General features: G+C 50.4%; 1 protein-coding gene across 1 annotated transcript in view; it reads right to left on the bottom strand.

Moving 5' to 3' along the window:
* Window positions 1-14,034, bottom strand: part of PUDP (pseudouridine 5'-phosphatase) — a 75,630-nt gene that overhangs the window by 46,856 nt on the left and 14,740 nt on the right. The window lies entirely within an intron of this gene.

Below are 14,034 nucleotides of genomic sequence, written 5' to 3'. Positions count from 1 at the left end.
AACCAGAGTCTTCAGTCACAGTCCTCAACATAACTCAGTTTCCTATCTAACCAGAGTCTCAGTCTTCACAAACTGGCTTAGAAATGTAAAACTAACTATTTAACTAATCAAGAAACCTTGGTCAGTAATAAGCCAAATATTGTTAAATAATGGTGAAACTTTTGAAGCATCAATTTAGCATATCTGTAACAAAAATGGGGACTTTAATTATTACAATATCCCAATTAATTGCTAGGAAGCAACATTAATTTCTAAACTACTGCAATAGAGTCATATTTGTAGCTACTATATAAATATAGAATATGTAATTGATATTTCAAAGATTAAACAGTTATTATTGGCTTCTGCTTGGAACCCCCGGGACAGGCTAAATAGTTATAAACTAAATTTAAACAAAATTAAACAAATAGCAATTATTAATGAAATAACCAGTTTCTCAAGGTGTGTATACATGTATATGTATGCAGAATAAATTGTTCAAAGCGTACTTTTGATTTTAGATGACATAATGACACAGTTCAAAATGTAAGGTACCAGCCATGTAATGCCAATTTTTATACTGGAATATTTGACCTTAATTGTGACAATATTAAATGGGATTCCATCTCTGCCCATTTAGCATCCAAATAAGTGAACCTGACGTCTTCTCTAGAAAAACAGAATATACCTACCGAAATTTCTTATGTCAAATAGCAGTTTCAGCATGGGTTAGAGAGGATTATATTGTGAAACCAATGCAGGGGGGAAATAAGAAAATTAGGAAATAATTAAGTTTTGAGAAGCAGCTCTAGTAAGAATCCTATTCAAGTATATTCTATACAATTTCTGTCAGGAAAATGAGAACAGAATTGCACTGTTAAGATTTGAGTTCAGCAGCACCTTAAAGTTCAACAAGAAGATTTCCAAAGTATAAGCTTTTTGAGAGTCAAAGCTTCTTTTAACACATACCAGTGATGATGCTCAAAAGCTTATACCCTGTATAAGCTATTGTAATTAGAAGGGAAATAGAAATTTGCAGGGTCCAGATGGGGTAAGATAATTTCTAACTCACTATTTGCAGATGATCTAGCCCTGTCAATCATTAAGCCTTTTGCGTCCTTGCCAGTTATTTTAAGGATTTTGCATTCTTTTGTGGGGATCTTGTTACCCCTACCAGCTTAGATTTTAAGAGGCCAAATCGCTGCCTTCAGTCTCTAGGGGAATTTAGCTAAATGGCAAGCCTCAGCAAAGAGGTGGGGTATTAGCGAAGATCTACTACTTATGTCTACGGGGATCTTTCCCTTTGAAAACACTCAGTAACCTATCGAAGGGTAAAATAAAGAATGTTTTATTGAAAGGAAATTAATACACAAGAAGCACCCAGAAAGCATACACATGTACAAGGTCTATGGGAAGCAAAGGGAGGAGTGGGAGAATAGTGGGCAGTGAGGCAATAGCTACCTTTCCTGTAGAGCAAAAATCCAGGGGGAAGAACGACCATTGGTACTTACCCGTGAAGGGTCCTTCTCCTCTGAGGCTTGGAGGACATCTTGTGGGTGATTCGCATCCTTCTTCAGGGAGGCAGGACTAAGTTCCAAACTTCTTCCTGTTTCCTCTGGTGGGAGTCACCCTGGCTCAGTTCGGTGCTCCGAAAGCAGTAACTACATAAAACTTAACTATTCAACAGTGTATTAACAGTAACAGGAAGAGAGTATAAAAATTAGAAGCGTCAAATCAGTAAGTAAGAATGACGACCTGGGAGGGCCAAGATGTCCTCCAAGCCTCAGAGGAGAAGGACCCTTCACGGGTAAGTACCAATGGTCGTTCTCCCCTGAGGCAGAGGTCATCTTGTGGGTTCTCCCAGAGCAGTAACTAATTTGTGGGTGGGAGGTCGTCATCTGTTACAAGAACAGACTGCAAAACGCGACGACCAAATGCCGCATCAGCCGAATCATATACATTGATTTTGTAGTGTCTAATGAATGTGGAAAGAGATGACCACGTGGCCGCCTTACATATCTCTTCCACAGAGGCCCTATTACAGAATGCAGCATTAGTAGCTGCGCTGCGTAAGGAATGTGCCATGATGCCTTGAGGTGGTTTCAGTTTAAGACTCTTATATGCCTCGGCAATACCAGATCTGAGTGTGGAGCCTATAGCAGATGTGGACATCTTTCTTCCGATGCGTGGCGGAGAAATACTGACGAATAAGGATTCTGTTAGCCGTATCGACGCTGTTCTCAAAATGTAGCATTTAAGCGCTCGTCGTACGTCCAAGGTATGCCAGGTTCTTTCTTTTGGATGTTTGGGATTTGGGACGAAGGAAGGCAGACAGATATCCTGAGAACTATGGAATCTAGTGTTAACCTTGGGACAAAAACATGGATTGGTGCGCAACACTACTTTGTCCTTGTGAAAAATACACAGATCCTTCCGGATGGACAAGGCTGCTAACTCCGAGATTCTCCTCGCCGAAGTTATAGCCACTAAGAAAAGGACCTTTAATCTCAAAAATTTCATAGAAATGTCCGCAATAGGCTCGAAAGGCGGTTTGGTCAGGGCTGAAAGGACGGTGTTCAGTTTCCAAGTGGGAAATCTGTGTGATTGTGGTGGATCCTGTAAGGTCGCTCCTCTAAGAAAACGGCAACCGGGTGGATGTTGGGAGACCGGGAGACCACTAAATTTAGGTAACACTGTAGCTAGAGCTGCAGTCTGTCTCCTTAGTGTAGCGGCCTTGAGACCAGAAGAACGGCCATCTTGCAGAAAGTCTAGTATGTACCTGATTTTGGGACGCATAGAATCCACCTTTTTTCTTCTGGCCCAACAAACAAAGGCCTTCCAGGTGACGTTGTAAATGCGTGAGGTGGATTGCTTCCGAGATGCCATGATCGTCTTAACGACAGATACGCTGTAGCCTAATTTTTGAAGCTTGCGCCGCTCAACCTCCATGCGGTCAAGCAGTACCAGGCTGGATTTGGATGAATGATTGGACCTTGAAGAAGCATGTCTTCGGATACTGGAAGAAATAGATGAGGAGATATCGCCAGTTCCTGAAGTGACGTGAACCATGGTCGACGTGGCCAATAGGGAGCCACTAGTATGACCTCTGCTTGAAGAAGACGGACTCTTCGAAGGAGACGAGGAAGAATTGGTAAGGGAAGAAACGCATAGAGTAGTTCCGCCGGCCATGGAGACAGCAGGGCATCTGTGGCTTCCGCCAATGGATGAAAAAATCTGGTATAGAATCTGTCCAGTTGATAATTCGTCTGGGACGCGAAGAGATCTACCTTGGGATGCCTTAGCTTGGTTGTAATCAGGGAGAAGAGGCTCTTGTTCAGTGACCATTCTCCCTCCTGGATCCTCTGCCGGCTTAACCAGTCTGCCTGTATGTTGGTCACGCCCTTGATATGTTCGGCGTGAAGCGACGACAGTCTGGGTTCTGCCCAATTCAGTAGAAGAGTCGCTTCTCGACGGAGACACGGGGATATGAAGCCCCCCCTTTTTTAAGGTAGGCCATAGTCGTCATGTTGTCTGTCCTTACTAATACGTGGTGGCCTGATTCCTGAGAAGAGAAGTGTTGTAGTGCCAGGCGGATGGCACGGAGTTCCAGGAGGTTTATCGGAAGTTTCTCCTCTGCGGAAGACCATGTGCCTCGAATGGGATGTTGTAGTAAGGTCGCTCCCCATCCGGAGAGGCTGGCATCCAACAACAGTTGGATTTGTCCCGTCTTCCAGAATGACTTCCCCTGCGTGAGATTGGACATATTGGTCCACCAGCGTAGGCTTGTTTTGAGTTGTAGGGGAACTTTCAGGGAGAAGTCCATCCACATAGCAATGGAATGTTGATAGGGCCGCAGTAGTTGTTGCAGTTGCCTCGACTGAAATCTGCCCCACTGAAGGGCATCGAAGGCAGCCACCATCAGACCCCCGAGGCGAGTCAGTATTGACAAGGATGAGGTTCTGGCCTGAATAACCTGAGAGGTTAAAGACTTGATCTTCCTTGCTTTTTCTAATGACAGGTATATCTTGGCCGACTTGGTGTCTAGAACCATTCCTAAATGGAGCAGACTCTGACTGGGTATCAAGGAGCTCTTGGCCATATTGACTACTAGGCCGAATTCCTGAAGACACTGGATGGTATGAATCGTGTCCTGTTGTGACTGTCTCTTGGTTGATGAACGAATCAAAATGTTGTCCAAATATGGATGTATTTGTATGCCTCTCTTCCTCAGACACACAATAGGGTGTACTAGTATTTTGGAAAATACACGTGGAGCGGACAAGAGGCCGAAAGGTAAGGCTCTGAATTGAAAGTGGTTCTTCCCCACGCAGAAGCGAAGGAACTGTCTGTGTGTGGGGGCTATGGGGACGTGAAGATAAGCTTCCGTCAGATCTATGTAAGAGAGGTATTCCCCAGGTTTGAGGGCTTCCATGATGGATCTCAGGGTTTCCATGCGGAAATGTCTTAATTCCACAAATTTGTTCACATATTTTAAATCCAGGATAGCCCTCCAGTCCCCGTTTTTCTTGGGAACTGTGAAGAAAATGGAATATACCCCTTTCTTTAGATCCGACGGAGGGACGGGTTCTATTGCGTTTATTGAGAGGAGATGGTTTATCGCTTCCTTGGTCCTTCATCTCTTGTCTTGATTTTTGTGAGCAGGAGACGTGAGGAAACGTGGAGGAGGGAGGGTGCGAAACTCTATCTTGTACCCATCTGAAATAACTTCTTGTATCCATGCATCTGGTTGGGAGGCTATCCAAACCTGTTTGAAAAAAGACAGTCTCCCTCCCACAGGTATGTGTTGGTAGTCATGCCTTGTTATTCTGGGGCCCTCCTCCCTTTTCAGGTCTTCCCCTCGAGGTTCTGGAGAATTTGTTGGTGTTAGAACCTCCTCCTCGAAAGGGCTGTCTATTGTTAGACCAAGATTGTCTTCTATAGTCTGGGCGAAACCTTGGGGAGTAGTTGTAGGGACGAAAGGAAGAGGAGGCTTGTTGCCTCCTATCCCCTGGCTTAACCGACTTGGGCATTGCCTTCTTTTTGTCCCGGGTTTCCACCAGGATTTTGTCTAATGAGTCTCCAAATAACTTGTCCCCTTGGAAGGGGTAGGCTGAAACTATGGACTTTGAGTGGTAATCAGCTGACCAGGATCTTAGCTAAAGTGTGCATCTGGCCACTGCCGATGAGGCCATAGCCCTTGAGGCAAAGACCATGGTATCCACCGTACCGCCAGCGGAATAAGAAAGAGCTTGAAGCACTCTGTTTGCTCCTTCTAACAGTCTGGGATTATTGTCTGGAAACAATTGTATTAACTTACGCATCCAGACTATGGACGCCCTGGAAACTGTGGAAGCGGCCGCTGAGGCCTTGATGACCATTGCATTTGCCTCGTGAGACTTTTTAAATCCGTGGTCTGCTCTCTTGTCTAGGCTGTTTTTTAACATACCATGCCCGTCCTCAGAAAGTAGACCGGATGATTGTAGGGGTGCCACAGGAGCATCCACAGCTGGTACCTGTAATAAATCTGAAACAGATGGAATTATAGGATAAAGTCTCCTAATGGCCCCGGGGACTGGTCTGCTGGACCATTCTGCTTTTATTTTTCTGAAGTAGAAATCTGGAAAGGGAAAGGCCGTTTCCAGGTAGTCATCAGGAGGAAACATCTCATCAGTAATTTCAGAGTTCTCAGATTGCCCTTGATTGTTTTGAGAGCTAATCCCTGTTTTTAGAAGGGATTGAATTTTCAAGGCAGATAGGGTTTTTGTTAACAGGTATTGAAGATCCTCAGGCTTGAAAAAGCGAAAGGATTTCTCCTTAGGATTGGGAACCTTCGGTGTAGGAGTTCCCTCCTCCTCAGCATCGGAGGAAAATTCACCCTCCTCCCTCTCACTCTCTGATGAAGATGGGACTTCCTCATCTTCCACCTCTTCCTCCCTGTGGTCCTATTTCTGCCAGCATGTGGTCGGCTCTGTTTGGGACCCTGAGGGAACCTTTTCTTAGAGGCTTTTGTGGGCCATTTTCCTGGGCCTTTTGGCTGATGAGGTGAGGGGGACGGAGAACGAGAAGTGGAAGATCTGGGAGTATGCTGGTGAGGAGGAAGGTGTCTGCCCATTTCATAAAAGTTAACTATTTCTTCCCTCATTGCTTGTCTGAAAAACTCCATAGCGTCTGGGGAGATGGGGGGTTGTACACAATGTTACCGCTCCCGCCGCTTGTCCTTTCCACGTCCACAATTTCTGTTTCGTGCCGTTGAGGGAAGGCATGCGTCGCCGCGCTATAGGTAGAGGACCTGGGGTGCTCAGGGTGCGGGTCTAGGCACTGTCGGCCACCCCCGTCTTGTAATAGTATGTGGCTATTGACATCAAAAATGGCCGCCGCCACCGGTCCGGGCTCAACGTTGGCACGCATAGACGTTTTGGCGCGCTTAGCCTCGGCGCCGCTTTCTCGCTCCGTTCTGGGTGACGGAGCACTCCTCTTCGTGGCGCCTCGGCCGCTGCTCATCTGCCTGCCGGATTCCGACTCAGGGGCTGAGAGAAACCCGTCATTCTCTCCTCTGTGAGACATTTTTGCTCGTAAGGAGCCCGCGTCTGTCGGGGCGCCGTCTGTCTACTGCCCAGTGGGTGACAGAAAAGGGGGAAGATAGGAAGAGGCTTCTTTTTTTGTTTTGTTTTGTTAGAGTTATAAACAGAAGAAAGGTAAAGAGCCAAAGAGATTTTTAAGTAGAAGTAGAAGTGGAAGTGAAAGTGAAAGAGAAAATGGAGGTTTTAGCAGAGCTAATTCCTAAGCTGCTCTCCCTACTGAGGCAGGAAAAGAACTGAGCCAGGGTGACTCCCACCAGAGGAAACAGGAAGAAGTTTGGAACTTAGTCCTGCCTCCCTGAAGAAGGATGGGAATCACCCACAAGATGGCCTCCGCCTCAGGGGAGAATAAGACATCCAGCGTCCTGGGTGTGCAGTTTGGATCCAGGAAAACAAACACAGAGCTGTGGCTGGACAGCCATTTTATAGACTAGAGAAGTTGTTCTGTGGGGCAGAATTACAGATCCAAAGTACCAAGCAGTTTTCCAAACATTGACCAAAAAGGTGTGATGGCACTCTAGTGGGTATATCCTGGAGTGTTCATGTAGGGTAGATGGCAGATACTATCTGATACTTCAAAGTTAATAAGTTTTTGGTAACCCAGAGAACAGCCCAGGAAGAGGGCCATAAATTTGCTTTCCAGGGCAATGTTTACACTTTAAAAAAAGTTCAGCCTAGGAAAGGGGTCATAAAGGACAGAGTAGGTATTTTGCAAAGAAATGTTGCTAAAGGAGATTTACACATCAGAATCAAAGGAGCTTTCAGAAAAAAAAAGATCTCCATATTGGGATGTGCTGAAATGCTGAGAATTGTGATACTTACCTGGGGGGAGGAGCATATTGTACATTCAAAAGACAGATGGTTGCCTAAGGACAATTCTACTGAGGACACTTTGACTAAACAATCATAGGAAGGCACTTTCTGGACCAGGAATTATTACCAGTGAAACACCACTTGGCATGTGATTGCATCTTTGGAGGCCTCATTTGTACTTTTATTCTGTGCCTAGTGGTTTCATTTTGGAATAACTTTTTTCTGGTTCTTCTTGTATTTATATTTTATATCTGTATGATTGTACTGTACTATTATATAAGCCAATATGTTCCTCACTGTGTTTGACCTCTGAAGAAGGCCTATGAAGGCCGAAACACGTCAGGTCAAGTCCATTAGCCCTTGTGTGTTAGATTCTGGTATTTTTACATGAGGTGTGATTGGGCCCTTATATATTTTTTAAATTCTTTGTTAATAATTGGATGAGCTGGTGGAGGATTGGCATTGCCGACTCTCCTCAGCCATCGACGAGATCGCTTCCCGGCGCCCTCTCCGCACTCGTGATAGGTGAGCACCCTGGTATATCCAGGAGTTGTGGCAGCTGAAGTGAGAGCTGAGACGGCTAGAGAGATGGTGGTGCCGGGCTCGCGACGAAGTGTCAAGAACATCCTATAGGACGTTTATGAGATCCTATGAGATGGCAGTCCAGGCTGCAAAGAAAGAGTTCTATGCAAACTCGATTACATTTGCCAGCTCACGCCCGGCCCAATTATATAGTGTAATTCGGTCTTTGACAGCTCTGCCTCAGGGCAGACAAAATGCTAGGGAATTGGATCTAGGCTGTGAGGCATTTGCAAGCTATTTCACAGATAAAGTCTTGGCCCTCCGCCGCGACCTCCCCACCACAATTGAAACATTTAGGGAACTTGAGGCCCCTTGCATGTTTTTGGTGCCAGGTTTAGTGAGTTTGGACTTACTCAGCCTGGAGGAAGCTGACAGGTTGCTTGTATCTGTGCGCCCAACCACATGCGACCTGGATCCGTGCCCCTCCTGGCTTATTAAAGCGGGCCACGAGGGGTTTCGAGGTGCACTGCGGGAGATTGTCAACAAGTCCCTCGATGAGGGACTGTTCCCCGGAGCGCTTAAGGAAGCAATGGTCCCCCCTCTCTTGAAAAAGCCATCTCTGGACCCGGCCGAATTGGCCAACTATCGGCCGGTTTCCAATTTGCCCTATTTGGGCAAACTTATTGAGAGGGCAGTGGCGTCACAGCTACAGGGCTATCTGGATGACGCTTCCGTCCTCGATTCCTTCCAGTCCGGCTTTCGCCCGGGCCATGGGACGGAGACGGTGCTGGTCACTCTGAAGGACAATCTCCGTAGGCATCTGGATTGAGGCGGTGTCATGGCACTGGTGTTGTTAGATCTGTCGGTCGTGTTTGACATGGTCGACCACCAGTTGCTGGCCCGCCGCCTCGCCGATGTGGGGATTCAGGGGCTTGCCCTTCAATGGTTTCCCTCTTTTCTTGAAGGTTGGGGACAGAGGGTGGCGATTGGGGACCAGCGGTCCTGAAGACATCCCCTTGAGCGTGGGGTGCCCCAGGGAGCTGTGCTGCCCCCTATGTTGTTTAACATCTACATGCACCCCCTCGCCCAGATTGCCCGGAGGTGTGGGCTTGGGTGTCATCAATATGCCGATGATACCCAGCTCTATCTGATGTTAGGCAGTCAGTCGGACTCTGGTCCCAATGACCTTCATTGGGCGTTGCAAGCTGTAACTGGTTGGCTCAGACTGAGCCGGTTGAAATTAAACCCGGCAAAGATGGAGGTCCTGGGCCTGAGTCAGACCGGTCTGGGGTTGGGGCTCCCTCTCCCAGCCTTTGACGGGGTGCCGTTGGTGCCTGCGCGGGAGGTTAGGAGTTTGGGGGTGCTCCTGGACTCCTCGTTGACGATGGAGGCTCAGGTGGCAACCACTGCCAAGGCGGCATTTTACCATCCACGGCTAGCTCGGCAGTTGGTCCCCTACCTTGACTGTGAAGACCTGGCCACTGTGATCCATGTGACGGTCACCTCGAGGCTTGACTACTGTAACGCTCTCTACTTAGGGCTGCCTCTGTCGCAAATCTGGAAGCTGCAGCTAGTGCGGAATGCTGCGGCCAGGCTGTTGATAGGCCTCTCTAGGAGAGACCATATCCAGCCTGGGCTGCAAGCGCTGCATTGACTGCCGATAGCATACCAGATTAGCTTCAAAGTGCTGGTTCTTACCTTTAAAGCCCTAAATGGCTGGGGTCCGGCTTACCTGAAGGACCGCCTCTTCCCGTATGTTCCCCCAAGAGCCTCCATCTTCCCCAAGAGCCTCCATCTCCTGGAAGTTCCAGGGCCCCGAGAGGTTAAGTTTGCCCCTATTAGGGCAAGGGCGTTTTCAGTGGCGGCTCCTACCTGGTGGAACGAGCTCCAAGAGGAGATCCGGGCCATGCGGGACCTTGTGCAGTTCCGCAGGGCCTGTAAGACGGAGCTCTTCCGCCACTATCCCACCATCATGGTAGTGTTCCATTGTCTGCCCCTATCATGGGGTGCAAGCATCGCCTGGCAGAAGCATATAGAACAGCGCTGCAGGAGACCGCACTATTGAGACAGCTGGCCGCCGAATTGGGTTTATTGTTTCCCATCTTGGATGACTTATATAGGAAGATCAGAGCACCTTGATTATTGTATGTATTATTCTATGTATTTTATTGTGGTTTAAAATGTTGTCTATTTTATTGTATTTTATCTATTCAACTCGGCTTTGTTAGCCGCCCTGAGCCATTGGGAGGGCAGGATACAAATCTAAAAATAAATAAATAAATAAATAAATAAATAAATAAATGTATCTTTTTATATACTATATAGTTTAAGCTTTTATTGTTGGCCCTCTTTTCTATTTGACTAACCTTTTCAGGTTCTGGATCCCAGACTTCTAGGTTCAGCTCTGTAGTGCATCAAGCCTGACAAGTCCGGACTTGCCCGGACTTGCCCAGGGAAAAACGCAGAGCTTCATGCCTAAAGACAATGAAGTAAGAGGATCCTAGCCCCGCCAATCGGGAGGCTAGGTTCCTGGGCGAGGAGCCTATGGGACTCTCGGCCACTGTAAATAACCTATTGGGAAGTGGGGGGGTGTTTTGGGTGGTGGTTTCTCGGGGGATATAAGCCGGCCTGTGAGCCGGCCAAGGTGTCTTGTTCCTGACTGAATAAAGTACGCTTTGCTGAAATCACTCTCCATCTGCGTACTTTTCACTGGCGATGAAGGTGGGATTCATCTCCCTCTGAACAGAGACCACGTTCGGGACATCGCTGTGAGCCGCCGCACCGAATTTGCCACTGCCAACGGCGAGCATCTTCGAGAAGCACTGCTCACAACATCGCTCCCCAGGCGCTGAGCATCACACCGCTGACCCTGAGAACAGCACCGCCCCGCTCTGCCGCTACTCCACGCCGGGGCCGCACCCCACCGCTCTTTTTCTACGCTCACTAGTTCCCGCCGCCACTCCACGTGTAGCTGTACAATGGCGGCCAACCAGGGCAACATCGCTGCCTTCGATATCTCCCGCCCCACGGAATAGGAGACCTGGCTCGAGATATAGGAGAACTATTTCAACTGCAACAAAATCACGGATGCAGGGATGAAGAAAGCGCATCTCCTGCAGCTGTGCGGCATGAACACCGTCCTCCTCCTCAAAAACCTTATCGCACCAAAAAAGACAATGGAGGAGCCTTACCCCATGCTGGTGAAGGCGCTAACCGATCACCTCTCACCTAAGTCCACAAAATTTGCAGAGCGTATGGACTTTTGCGCAAGGGTGCAAGGACCAGACGAGACGGCCTATGATTTCTTGGCTGGGCTCCGGCGGGCGGCCACCAGTTGCGTCTTTCCGCACCTGGAGGACACCCTGTTGACCCAGTTCCTGGTGGGACTGAGGGAACCCAAGCTCTGCCGATGGCTGGTTAGCCAGGACGACCTGGGCCTGGATAAGGCGGTCCAGGAGGCCTCCGCATACGAGAAGGCCCATCAAGACCACAGGCCCAAGGCGGTCCACCGCACCCAAGTGACCAGCGGCTCCGACGCCTTGGACGAGGAAGAGGTACTACAGGTTCGCAACCATGTCTCACGGCGGCCACATCAGTCGTTCTCCAAACTGGACAAGGTTCCCACTGCACCAGCCACGTGTGCCAGCTGTGGGGAAGACCACAAGCGCAGATCGTGCAGGTTCCGAAACGCGGTCTGCCGCGCCTGCAACAAATCGGGACACATCGCCCGGGTTTGCCGCAAAAACCGACTATGCACCAGACCTCGCCGGGACAATCCTCCAACCTCCACTCCATTTCAGCCTTTTTCCCGCAGCACCAGGTCTGTAACTTGCCCCCTGATGGCCCCAACAAGATGCATGTCACGGTTCTGATAGAGGGATCCCCCTGCAGCATGGAGATCGACACCGGGTCGACCTACTCCATCATTTCGGCGGATACATTCCGCATGCTGTGTCCCAAGGGGGGGCCTCCCCTACGGAAGTCTCGGGGGTTCCGCTTACGGGACTTCAATCAGAACCCCGTGGCAGTCCGGGGCTGGGGCAAGTTCCGGGTGCAGTTCCATGACTTTGAGGGCACCCATGATATGCTGGTGGTGGATGGGCCTCCCTCAAGCTTGCTGGGACTATCATGGTTCGAGGCCCTGGGACTCTCAGTAAAGGTGATCCACCAGGTCGGGACGCGGGACTTTGGGGCAGTGTGCGCAGAATTTCCCCTCGTTTTTGATGGGACCCTGGGACGGTTCACGGGCCCCGCCATATCCCTAGACCTAGACCCCACGGTGCGGCCCATCCGCATCAAGGCTCGGATGCCGCCGATAGCGGTGAAACCGAAGGTCGCGGCTGAACTCGACCGTCTGGTGGAACAGGGGGTCCTTGAACCGGTCGCCTCAGCCAGGTGGGAAACCCCCATCGTCACCCCGGTCAAGCCGAACAGAGAAGTCCGCATCTGCGTGGACTACAAATGCACCATTAACAAGGCCTTACAGGCTCACGCGTACCTGGTGCCGGTGGTGAGCCACGTGTTAGCGGCTTTAGCGGGGGGCTGAGTTTTTGGCAAATTGGACTTAGCCCCAGGCGTACCAACAGTTTCTGGTGGACGCCGCCACGGCCGAGGCTCAGACTATCATGACCCACAAGGGAGCGTTTAAGGTGCACCGCCTCCAGTTCGGGGTCTCAGTCGCTCCCAGGATCTTCCAATCTTTCATGGACTCTCTCCTTAAAGGAATCCCTGGAGTCCAGCCGTTTTTAGATGATGTGCTGATCGCCGCCCCGGATTCCTCATCCTTCGCCGATCGACTACGGGCCATGCTGCAACGCTTCGACTCGGCGGGCCTCAAGGTAAAACGGGAGAAGTGCCTGCTCGGGGTTCCACGTGTGGAATTTCTGGGGTTCGCCGTCGACGCCTCCGGCCTCCACCCATCCCCGGAAGAGGTGAAGGCCATCACGCACGCACTGGCTCCGAAATCCAAGGCGGAGCTGCAGGCGTTCCTGGGGCTGCTGAACTTTTACCATTCGTTTTTGCCCCTAAAAGCGGGTGTGGCGGAACCGCTCCACCGCCTCCTGGACAAGTCAGCTCCATGGTTCTGGGGGCCGCCGCAAGCCGCGGCGTTCCAGGCGGTAAAGGACCTCCTGGTGTCGAATTCGGTACTGGCGCACTTCAACAAGGCCCTTCCCGTAATGCTGGTGTGCGACGCATCTCCATACGGGGTCGGGGAGGTCCTGGGCCACCAACTGCCAGACGGACGTGAGGTTCCGGTCGCCTACTACTCGCGGACCGTCGTCGGCTGGGCGCAATTACGCGCAAATAGATAAGGCGATGTGGCTGGGGTGAAAAAAAATTCACCATTACTTGTATGGTCGCCCGTTCACGGTCCTGACAGACCACAAGTCGCTGTTGGGTGTCCTTGTGAATGACCGGCAAATCACCCAGATCACCTTGCCCCGGGTACTTCGCTGGTCTATCTTCCTGGCGGGGTACGCATATACTCTCGTCCATCGCCCCGGGAAGGCGGGCCACGCGGATGCTCTGAGCCGCCTCCCGCTGCCCGCCTGCGACCCAGCACTCCAGGTCGCACTGCTGGAGTCCCTTCCAGACCAGCCGGTCCACGTAACGGAGGTGGCCCGCTGCACCTCCAAGGACAAGCTGCTGGGGAGGGTCTTAGACTGGGTGGTGAGGGGGTGGCCAGAGGCCAAGGGGGACCCAGACATGGTGCCCTTCGTCTCCTGGAAGGATGAACTGTCGACCCACAAGGGCTGTATCCTGTGGGGGAGCCGGGTGGTCATCCCTAATCCCCTTAGGGAGCGGGTTCTCACTGCCCTGCACGAGGCGCATCCGGGGGTGGTGCACATGAAAGCCTTGGCCCGGAGTTATGTTTGGTGGCCGGGGCTGGACAAGGACATCGAGGACGTAGTAAAGAGATGCCAGCCGTGCCAAGCCTCGAGGCCAGAGCCCCCCCCCCGAGCCCTGGAGAGAGCCTGGGAATCCTCACACCGCCCCTGGTCCCGGCTACACTTAGACTTTGCGGGGCCTTTCCAGGGACAGCTTTTCTTCATCCTGGTGGACTCCTACAGCAAGTGGCTGGAAGTAGTTCCGGTACCCTCCACTTCAAAAAAGGCGGCCATACGTGCGATGTGGCAGGTCC

Source organism: Gekko japonicus, unplaced genomic scaffold, assembly GCF_001447785.1.
Source record: "Gekko japonicus isolate JY-2015 unplaced genomic scaffold, Gekko_japonicus_V1.1 scaffold132, whole genome shotgun sequence".
NCBI lineage: Eukaryota > Metazoa > Chordata > Lepidosauria > Squamata > Gekkonidae > Gekko > Gekko japonicus.
This window is presented reverse-complemented; position numbering and strand designations above follow the sequence as displayed.